The sequence below is a fragment of the Saccostrea cucullata genome, unplaced genomic scaffold, assembly GCF_032062105.1.
Source record: "Saccostrea cucullata isolate Sc308-1 unplaced genomic scaffold, CSIRO_AGI_Scuc_v1 ctg16907, whole genome shotgun sequence".
In the NCBI taxonomy this organism is placed as follows: Eukaryota; Metazoa; Mollusca; class Bivalvia; order Ostreida; family Ostreidae; genus Saccostrea; species Saccostrea cuccullata.
In genome coordinates, this window is record NW_026940280.1 from 1,446 (window position 1) to 12,080 (window position 10,635).

Below are 10,635 nucleotides of genomic sequence, written 5' to 3' on the forward strand. Positions count from 1 at the left end.
TAGTGAAAAAATGGAGAAATCGCCAGTAGAGACAGTTACGTTGATTCACTAGACTAACAGGGGAAAGAATGTAAATAAGAGAGTTCTTTCGATGGTTTCAGCGATTTTTGGTTGTTGATGGGTCATTGAATGCTCAGTAGATTACAAGAAGACCGATAGATAGGAGGGCGGACGGAAATGTTCAGAGGTGTGCGACGTTGTCTAAAAAGATGGTGGGTGTGACCGGTCGGCAGGGATGCTTAGTTAGGGATGATAAAGTGGCAAGCCATAAATACTCATCCATTTATTTATAAGGACAATTATCTTGGCTACATTATCTCCCTTGTTTACAGATGTTGTTGGGGCCGTTAGGAGACAGGTATATATTTCTGATTACTGTTCTTGTTTATTATTTATACGTTTTATCCCTTGTTTACAGATGTTGTTGGGGCCGTTAGGAGACAGATATATATTTCTGATTACTGTTCTTATTTATTATATTATACATTTTTCCCTTGTTTACAGATGTTGTTGGGGCCATTAGGAGACAGGTTTGGACCCAGGTGGACTTTTGGAGTCTGTTTGCTGATGTCTGCCTTATCCATGGTAAAAAAAAACACAATGTCATGTTGTCATTATAAAAATAGAACAATCTTCTTAATGGTTCAAAAGAGGAAATTGGGTTATAAGACAGTAATGATCATGTGAAAAATCAAAATGAAATGTGTAGGGAGATGGAATGATTTAAATTATATTTCGTTCTCTGTTGTAATTTTAAATTTTAAATGCATTACTTTTGAAGTATGCATTTAAAAAAGATTAATACATAACTTCAGTGACCGAAATTCAATAAATATCATGGAATTATTTAAAACTTAACAAAAGAGGTTTTTACCAGATTTGATGGCTTTTTATATTTAACTCAAGATTTTACTGATGGTTTCTATTCAGTATTGCCTCAGTTTCTCTTGTCTTCTTGTAGGTCACATTTGGAAGCTGGAGTAATTTCTGGATCTTCTTCTTATTACTTTTCATAAATGGAACAGCACAGGTGGGTGTTATCTTAATTAATGGAACAGCACAGGTGGGTGTTATCTTAATGAATGGAACAGCACAGGTTAGTGTTATTTTAATTAATGGAACAGCGCGGGTTAGTGTTCTCTTTATTAATGGAACAGCACAAGAGAGTGTTATCTTTATTAATGGAACAGTACAGAACACAGTTATGTGTTACATGTATCTTAATAAATAGAACAACACAAGTAGTTATTAGTCCGGTAGTCATGTTAAGTTGTCATCAGTTCATTTCATTGATAAAAAGCATTCAAGCTAGTTTATAATCAATTGCAGAACATACAGTCAAATCTCTAAAGGGGGGAACTGTGAATACTCTACATGTATTTATTGTTTATCTGACAGTAATTAAAAGTTAATATTTTTATAAAATACTGATTTATAATAAGTGCAGCAGATTTGTCTATAGGCCCAGTAAGCTATCTGCATTCAGTGCCTTTGTTTTGTAGGCCCAGTGCTGGCCTAACTGTATTAAGTGCCTGGGATCCTGGTTTGCAGATAAAGTCAGAAATAGCATGTTCGGAATGTTTGGGACGTGTGCCTTTGCGGGGGGGGGGGCATCATGGGAACTTCTTTGGCAGTAATTCATCCAATCAGAATACTGAGATTATGTCCTCCACAATACTTGATAATGAAAATATTATTCAGTGTCTTAATGCTATAGAAATTCTTCTTCGTATCGAATTTACTTGATAAAGCACTTTCAGAATCAGCATTTCCATGACCTTTTGATTACAATCTCAGAAATCAAGTGAAAAAAAATGAAAGAGGTGTATTTCCCTTACAGATACTGTTTTATTTATATAACTCCATGTCCGGTTTTGATTTTAGATTTATCTACAGATACTGTTTTATTTATACAGCCATTCTAACTCTATGTCCGGTTTTGATTTTAGGTTTATCTACAGACTTCCTACTCTTGGAGAAGTGCATTTTTTCTTCCTTCTGTGATAGTGGTGAGTACTAGACAGGAACAAGAAGTTTTTAGTGTGGAAAGTTTTGTTTGGGTCGTACAAGAATTTGCAGGTGCCCGGTAGTAATCACTGTCTTTCCACCTCTCTGCCTGTAAATGTATTTTATTTTGCGTGAACGATATTTGATGGAATTCAATTTTCAACAAGTTAGTGTAGATTTCATTTAGCGCTGTCTGAATTTCCTAGTCATAAAAGTTAATATACAAGACATTTATCGATGTACTTGAATTAGCAGACTCTGCTCTTAGCCAAAATCACTAAATAGAATACACCACTAACTGTAATAAGTTAACGGTATATCAACCAATCAAATCGTCACCTATAAAATCTTTGTATATTCATTGAAGCAAATAAGTCTAAAGTAGTTTCGAATTTGACCCCTGACGTGGCCCTCTGTGGGATATCAATTTTACTTTGATTGATATTAAGATTTGATACATTGTTTCTGAAGGCAGTAAGACATTTTGAGACCAAATTTTAGGACCATCTGTTTGTCGTCCAGTTAGGAGCTAGGTTGGGGGGTTGAGACTTATTCGTTAATAAAAATAACACTAACCTTGCTGTTCCATTAATAAAGATAACACTAACCTGTGCTGTTCAAATCATTAAGATAACACCCACCTGTTCTGTTCCATCTTGTCAGCCTGAGGATAATGAATTGGTAGAAAAAGACAACCTTTCATACTTTAACTTTTAAAGCTGTAGTAATTCCTTGAGGATTAATTATAATGCCCACTACAGAAAATCCAGAGCCTAATCTTTTTTTATTATTTGGTCAAACAGTTTTCTAGTTTCTTTGTACTTTAATTCTTTGTTATTTTCATATTTCTTTTCTTGGCTTTGAATTATTTCTCCGCTGTTTCAGGCAACACTTGGTGTGCTTGTCTTCCTATTCTTCAGCACTCCAGAAGAACAAAGCAAAGAAATCCCAGGAAAAAGTAAGTAAGAAAAGCATAGAAATCCCAGGAAAAAATAAGTAAGAAAAGCATAGAAATCCCGGGAAAAAGTAAGTAAGAAAAGCATAGAAATCCCGGGAAAAAGTAATTAAAGAAAGCATAGAAATCCCGGGAAAAAGTAAGTAAGAAAAGCATAGAAATCCCGGGAAAAAGTAAGTAAGAAAATCATAGAAATCCCAGGAAAAAGTAAGTAAAAAAAGTACAGAAATTCCAGGAAAATATAAGACAAGAGTGAAGATAAGCACTCAGAGACAAGGGAAAACAGAATTGTACATTCAACGACGTTTATAAATCATATTTGGATATCCCATGCAAACATGCATTTTAAGAAATTGTTTACATTACAGCACAGAGTTCCACATCATCAAAATCTACAGGAAGCACCTCATGGCTACAGATGTGGAAAATTCCGTAAGATTTTTATTTACTTTGTGACTATTCTCACGCCTGCTAATCGATCAATTGCACAACCAGCAGTTGTGTATAACAATCAAAAGAGATCGATTTCCGGTTGTGCAATTGATGCGAATAATTCCAGTACAAAGGTAGTAAATGGACCCGATTCAGGCAATAATTGATATTTTTATTAAAATATAAGAATGTGATTCCATGAGCAATTTATTTTTCTTTAATTTTACACTCTCATAAAATGCAGTGATTGTCGATTAGCGACGATATTTGTTTCGAAGCAAGGGCTGGTAGAGCGAAAACGCTGATTGAAAATAGTATTCGCCGACTAAAATTCGTTTTAATCTCAACTAACCTTGAAAATTCAATGTCCACCATGAGTATGCTACAAGTGCATCCTATCCACCAAGATTGGGACTTCGATATGTGTATAATTTGACAAATATTCGTAGAAAATAACATTGCTTATGCATGCGATCATTCAGTTGTGAAAGAGATCTCGGGTTATGCATGAGATGAAGGATAAAAAGTTACGATAGTATTACACAATCTCCATAATTCACCTCTTATACTATTTTATTTTTGGTAATTATAAAATCTTAAATATTGGCTATAATATGAAGACGTTGCAGTGGCAGATCCAGCAATTTTTGGAAAAAAAGGGGGGGGGTGTCCAGGTGTCTAACACTCATGCATATAGGCACTTCAAACCTGGCAACACTGAGTTTTCAACAGTTCTATGGGGGACTTTGACAAGCAAAAAATAAACAAACAAACAAATAAAACAAAAACACAAACAAGCAAGCAGTAGATATACAAAGATATAGTAGATATAGCTATACTTCTAGTACTGGTAATTTTTGAAATTATAAACTTTACGGCCGATTTGATGCTTTGCATCAATTCTATTTGGATAAAAGATGGAAAGGGTCAAGATGACAACATCACATTACAGGTGCTAGTGGACAGGACACCCCCCCCCCTTCCGATATTCAACCCCGAACTTGTTGGACACTGTTTTTTCTCACAAATTATATTTATTACATTTATTCATCATGTATACATGTACCATAGGGGAAAAATCGTCAAAAAACAAAAAAATAATCGTTCAATAAAAATACCACTATTAAGAAATAAAAAAAAAATTGATCCAAAGCATCAAATCGGCCGCAAAGTTTATACTTTCAAAAATTACTAGTACTTTCTTATTTTCAAAAGCATCAATGAGTCATCAATGAATCAATAAAAAAAAGTCAATGATGAATGATAAGAATGTATGAATGAAGATGTAGACCTCTCAAGATGAACCACATGCTGAAAAATCTGCAAGGATCTTTGCCTGACACATGATAATACCCATGGTTTCTGCAGAATAGGCTACTCAAGGCGCGTAGTATGATGGAAAAAATGTAAGAAAAATCTTTGTTGTCACATCTGTAGCACATTCAAAACAATTTTTACTACAGTGTTGTTGAAAAACTTTTTATTCACCTTGCAACTTTTACCACTTCATTATTATCCGGAAAATCACGACGATTTCCTTTCATATCTTGAACGCTCCCTGGTTTGGGAGTACCTATTGTACAAACTCTTTCTATATAACCATATATTATTAATATCCAATTAGAAATGACAATGAAATTGAAACAACAACAATAAACGCTCAGTTTAAAGCAATTTTTTTAAAATTAAGATTATTTTACATAACTGATGAAAACTCACGTTTCATTTCCCTATAATAGAGATCGGCCGCTGCTGCTGAAAAAGTCAAAATGTGCTTGCAAAAAGGACTGAACATTACTGGCGGATCTAGAAGGTGGTTCCTGGGGTTGGATCCCCCCCTTGATTTTTGCAGAGAGAGAGAGAGAGAGAGAGAGAGAGAGAGAGAAAGAAAGAAAGAGTTATGTGACATGGATATTTTATTACGTCTTATATTTTGAATAAAATAAATTCTTTGAATAAAAAAATATTTCGAATAAAATAAATACACTGTACATGTTGTTCAATCTCTGTCCTTTCTGATCGCTATAAATAAAGTTCCCTAGTTTAATATGCTTTCCTCCAAGTACCGTCACATGACATGCAATCCCAGCCCTGGGTGGACTACCAACACGTCCTATACAATGTTTCACTTTGAAACCAATGAAAGATCCTAGCGAATTATAGCTACATGTATATCTACTGTTTGCTTGTTTGTGTTTTTGTTTTATTTGTTTGTTTGTTTGTTTTTGGCTTGTCAAAGTCCCCCATAGAACTGTTGAAAACTCAGTGTTGTCAGGTTTGAAGTGCCTATATGCATGACTGTTGGACACCTGGACACCCCCCCCCCCTTTTTTTTCAAGAATTGCTGGATCTGCCACCGCAACGTCTCCATATTATAGCCAATATTTAAAATTTTATAATTACCAAAAATAAAATAGTATAAGAGGTGAATTATGGAGATTGTGTAATACTATCGTAACTTTTTATCCTTCATCTCATGCATAACCCGAGATCTCTTTCACAACTGAATGATCGCATGCATAAGCAATGTTATTTTCTACGAATATTTGTCAAATTATACACATATCGAAGTCCCAATTTTGGTGGATAGGATGCACTTGTAGCATACTCATGGTGGACATTGAATATTCAAGGTTAGTTGAGATTAAAACGAATTTTAGTCGGCGAATACTATTTTCAATCAGCGTTTTAGCTCTACCAGCCCTTGCTTCGAAACAAATATCGTCGCTAATCGACAATCACTGCATTTTATGAGAGTGTAAAATTAAAGAAAAATAAATTGCTCATGGAATCACATTCTTATATTTTAATAAAAATATCAATTATTGCCAGAATCGGGTCCATTTACTACCTTTGTACTGGAATTATTCGCATCAATTGCACAACCGGAAATCGATCTCTTTTGATTGTTATACACAACTGCTGGTTGTGCAGTTGATCGATTAGCAGGCGTGATTCTTATTATAATGAATATGACATACTGTATACAGGGTGTTATTTTTGTCCTTTCACTCTTGCAAACAAATTTGCCCTGTTTCAAATTTGCCCAATCAAAGTTTTGTTTAAGTAATTATACAGGATTCTCTTAATTCGCTTTATTATAAATTCGCCCAAATGAAGGTAGGGTGAATTGAAAGGGGCTTAAATAAAATGGGGGCAAAATTTCCCTGTTTACAATATTTCTTTGGAATAAATGTATCAGTTTTTATTCCATGCTACTTTAATACAAGTATCCGAATGCAGAATATAAATGATTCAGTAGTAAAGTTGGTACTTTTGTAGTCATTGATTTATGTAGGAACATGTTTGTTTTGTTTTTTGTTGATAGGATGTTACCTGAGGTTGCTGTAGCTGTCTTTTGTTTAAAAGTTGTGAGATACTGCATGTATATGTGGTTACCAATGTATCTACTGAATGCTGTAAGTATGTATATGTGGTAACCAATGTATCGACTAGATTTTTTGGCTGTTTCTCTGCATGGACCAGAAAAAGGAAGGTATTGCCTCTTGAGTGGTTACAAATTTACAAGACTTAGTATATACTTAATGCATTAACGACTAGGAGGACAGATAAGGGAAATATGGAGCAATATAGATTATGTTGTTACTGTAGATATCAACATAGAATTATTTATTTATTACGGTATGCCCAAGCAAAATCTAAAGCTAACATTAAAAGTTTAGTTTAATTTTTTTTAGGTGTGATAATGACCTTGAAATGTATCATTTTTCCTTTTCATATTGTTTATCTTTGACCTAAATCCTGCACATTAAAATCCTTTTTCAGTTAAAGTACACCAAAACCCAGGCTGGTATGTTTTCTACAACATTTGAGGTGGGTGGAGTATTAGGCAGTGCTGTCTTAGGAATTGTCATAGACAGGTAATCCGTTACATGTACAACATTTGAGGTGGGTGGAGTATTGGGCAGTGCTGTTATAGGAATTGTCATAGACAGGTAATCTGTTTTACACCACATTAAGGGCCAGTCTTTTTAATACTTACAGGTATTTTAAGGGTCTGTCTTTTTCATTACAGGTACTTTAAGGGTCGGTCTCTAGCAGGTACCGGTTATTCCGTGGCTTTATCGGCTGTCTCCCTCCTGGCGTTTTATCTGACCAGTACATGGGGAATCGTCTTTAACACTGTGTTCATGTTTTATGGCTGGAGTGTTTAACTATGGCCCTGACAGCATCCTAGGTAATTATGTATGAAATATAATTATACAGTTTATGGTGATTAATTTCTGAATCTTATATATGCATGGGGATCTTACATTATGATTGTTTTGTAGGTGGATCTTACATTGTTATTGTTTTGTAGGTGGATCTTACTTTGTTATTGTTTTGCAGGTGGATCTTACATTATAATTGTTTTGCAGGTGGATCTTACATTACTATTGTTTTGTAAGTGAATCTTACATTGTTATTGTTTTGTTGGTGGATCTTACATTGTTATTGTTTTGTAGGTGGATCTTACATTGTGATTGTTTTGTAGGTGGATCTTACATTGTAATTGTTCTATAGGTGGATTTTACATTGTTATTATTTTGAAGGTGGATCTTACATTATGATTGTTTTGTAGGTGGATCTTGCATTATGATTGTTTTGTAGGTGGATCTTACATTGTGACTGTTTTGTAGGTGGATCTTACATTGTGACTGTTTTGTAGGTGGATCTTACATTGTTATCGTTTTATAAGTGGATCTTACATTGTTATTGTTTTGTTGGTGGATCTTTCATTGTGATTGTTTTGTAGATGGATCTTATATTATGGTTGTTTTGTAGGTGGATCCATCCCAAATGAACTTGGTGAGATGGATGGAAGAAATGCGGCAGCTGCTGCTGTTGGTCTTGTAAATGGTGAGTACATTTCATCATGTGTTTTAATTAATGAAATGGAGAGCTATATATCACAATTTTTGTGACACCTTATTTTTTAAAGAAAGAGAGGGAGGGGATTGTGAAAAAGGGCTCTTATAAACAGAGTCCATCTTTAAGTAATATATTTTTAAGCAACACCAACAAATATTTACATTTGCAAATGTTCTCCTTTATATAACACTACATAAATCAATGGTTAACAAGCATTCTGAGAGTATTGCATAAGCAATACATGTCCCCTAACGGGTTCCCCTTTTTCTTTAGGATGTCATTTTATAATATACAAAAGTCATGTCCAAGGTAAAACTGAAAGATTTTCAAGTTGTAAATGCCTTAAAACCAATAAAATAATCCACATTAAGACGAAAATTCAACTCATTTCTCCACCGTCTTTTCCTTGCTTCATATTTTTGTCAACAATCGGAAGTTAGCGCAGTTAGAACCCGATCTTAATTAAGCGATTTTGCAAAATATTCAAAATACCATAATTCTGTCTATGACGCGAAGCGAAATTCAAACTTGATCTGTAACTCATTAAGATAAACTCAGATACCAAAATTCAGCTCAATATCTGCAAGCGTTTAGAAAAAAAGTGTGGAAAACCAAGTGGGACAGACAGACAGACAGACGGACGGACGGGCGGACGGACGCAGAGGAAACCTATAGTCCACCCGGTTTCACCGGTAGGGGACTAAATATATAAGTTGATGAGTTTCTATTTATATATGGGAGTGCTATTGTGTTTCCATGTGTGACTAACCAAAAATGTCAAAAATGGGTGTGGATAAAAGTATCACTTATTTTATTGACAAGTGCAAGCGCTATAATTTATTTGCATCAATGTATTTCAGATTTTTGCAGTAGTGTGACCTTTGAAGTAATTACGAGCATACATATATAAAATATTAACATCTCCTCTATTTTCAGGTTTTGGCAGTGTTGGGAAATTTTTGGAGGGTCCCATTATTTGGGTGATATCAACAAACTATGGCTGGTCGGGGATGTTCTATCTTATGATTGGACTATCAGGTGTCGGTGCCCTGGCCGTTCTACGTGCTCTATCTATTTATAGCAGAAGAAATGGGAAAATACTTGATGCTATACCATTAAAAATTGAAGACATTGCATAATAAATAGGAACAAATGCATAGTCCCTGTTTTGTGCCAATTTCTAGGAAAACTTCTGGAAGGTGGCTGTTCTTACGTTATATGCAAGAATTCTTCCTCAGGGTATTTTATTAGTCAACTTTGATGTTGAATACTGTTCGTTGTCTCCAAATTCTTCTCTTGAGGTTTGTATGTGCATGAAGACTTAATTGATGATATAAGCAACAGTAGAATATGATCAGGTGACCTTATTCTTCAAAGAAGAGCCAGTGTGATGAAAGGACAAATCTAGCAATAACACAAAAGTCCTTTGTTAATCATGAGGGATTTTATCTATTTATTTTTTATTGCTGTGACTAGTACAATGTATTAAGACATTTATTGGTGCTTTTCAAGTAGAAAAGTGGTAAATTATAGAACATATTAGATAGAGGAAAATGTGTATTAGACAAAAGCAAATAAGTCCCAGTAAGGTTTTTTTCTTGGTTTATGATATGTCAGTTTTACTATGTATATTATTTAATGTAAAACGAAAGTGTAATACTAGGATATTTTTCCTTCTAAAGGTTCTAGTGTAACAAAAGATATTTTGTTTGTGATTTGTATCTGATATGCAATAATTCTTAAGTTAAATTTACTATTTTAGTGTATAAATTATATTCAACAAGCATTATATGTTTGTTGAAAAATCTATGTGCAAATTTTGCAGTTCATGTGTATCTACTCTGCGTTTGCAAAATTTCCACATATTTAATGAATGATATTTAAATAAAGATATTCAAGCTTGAGACATTCTTTTTGATGTTGTTACTGAAACGGAAATGGTTGTTGTTTAGTTTCGTATAAACGTTAGACCTACGTTTTTATATAAATTCTTAAACACTACAAAATATTAATTCTCAGATCATAAAAGTAGTATTAAACTGCCTATGTACTGGTACTGCACTGAGGTAACACATGCCATGTTACAGAATCTCAGGATACCTCTCTGGTGACAAGCTTGTTGAGGCTTAACTGTCTATTCTCTTGAACTTGTGATAAGACCTGAATAAGGCACACAGTTTCGGGGAATAGGCATTGAGGGGTCACTAATATTAGCTAATACGTAAGACCTTAAAAAGGTAGCCACTTGGTCTTATATTTAGAGAGGCGGCATACCACAAATAAAGGTGGGGGAAGTGCCAGGATCCAATGCTTGTGGAGTGGCAGGACAAGAAGAAATTTGTGTACGGGAGACACCCGTTGACCACAGT

The 10,635-nt window shown here is 34.4% G+C and overlaps 1 pseudogene; it reads left to right on the top strand.

Annotated features, from left to right (window-relative positions):
* Positions 1-504: 504 nt before the first annotated feature.
* On the top strand, positions 505-10,172 carry LOC134255059 (sugar phosphate exchanger 3-like; annotated as a pseudogene).
* Positions 10,173-10,635: the final 463 nt, after the last annotated feature.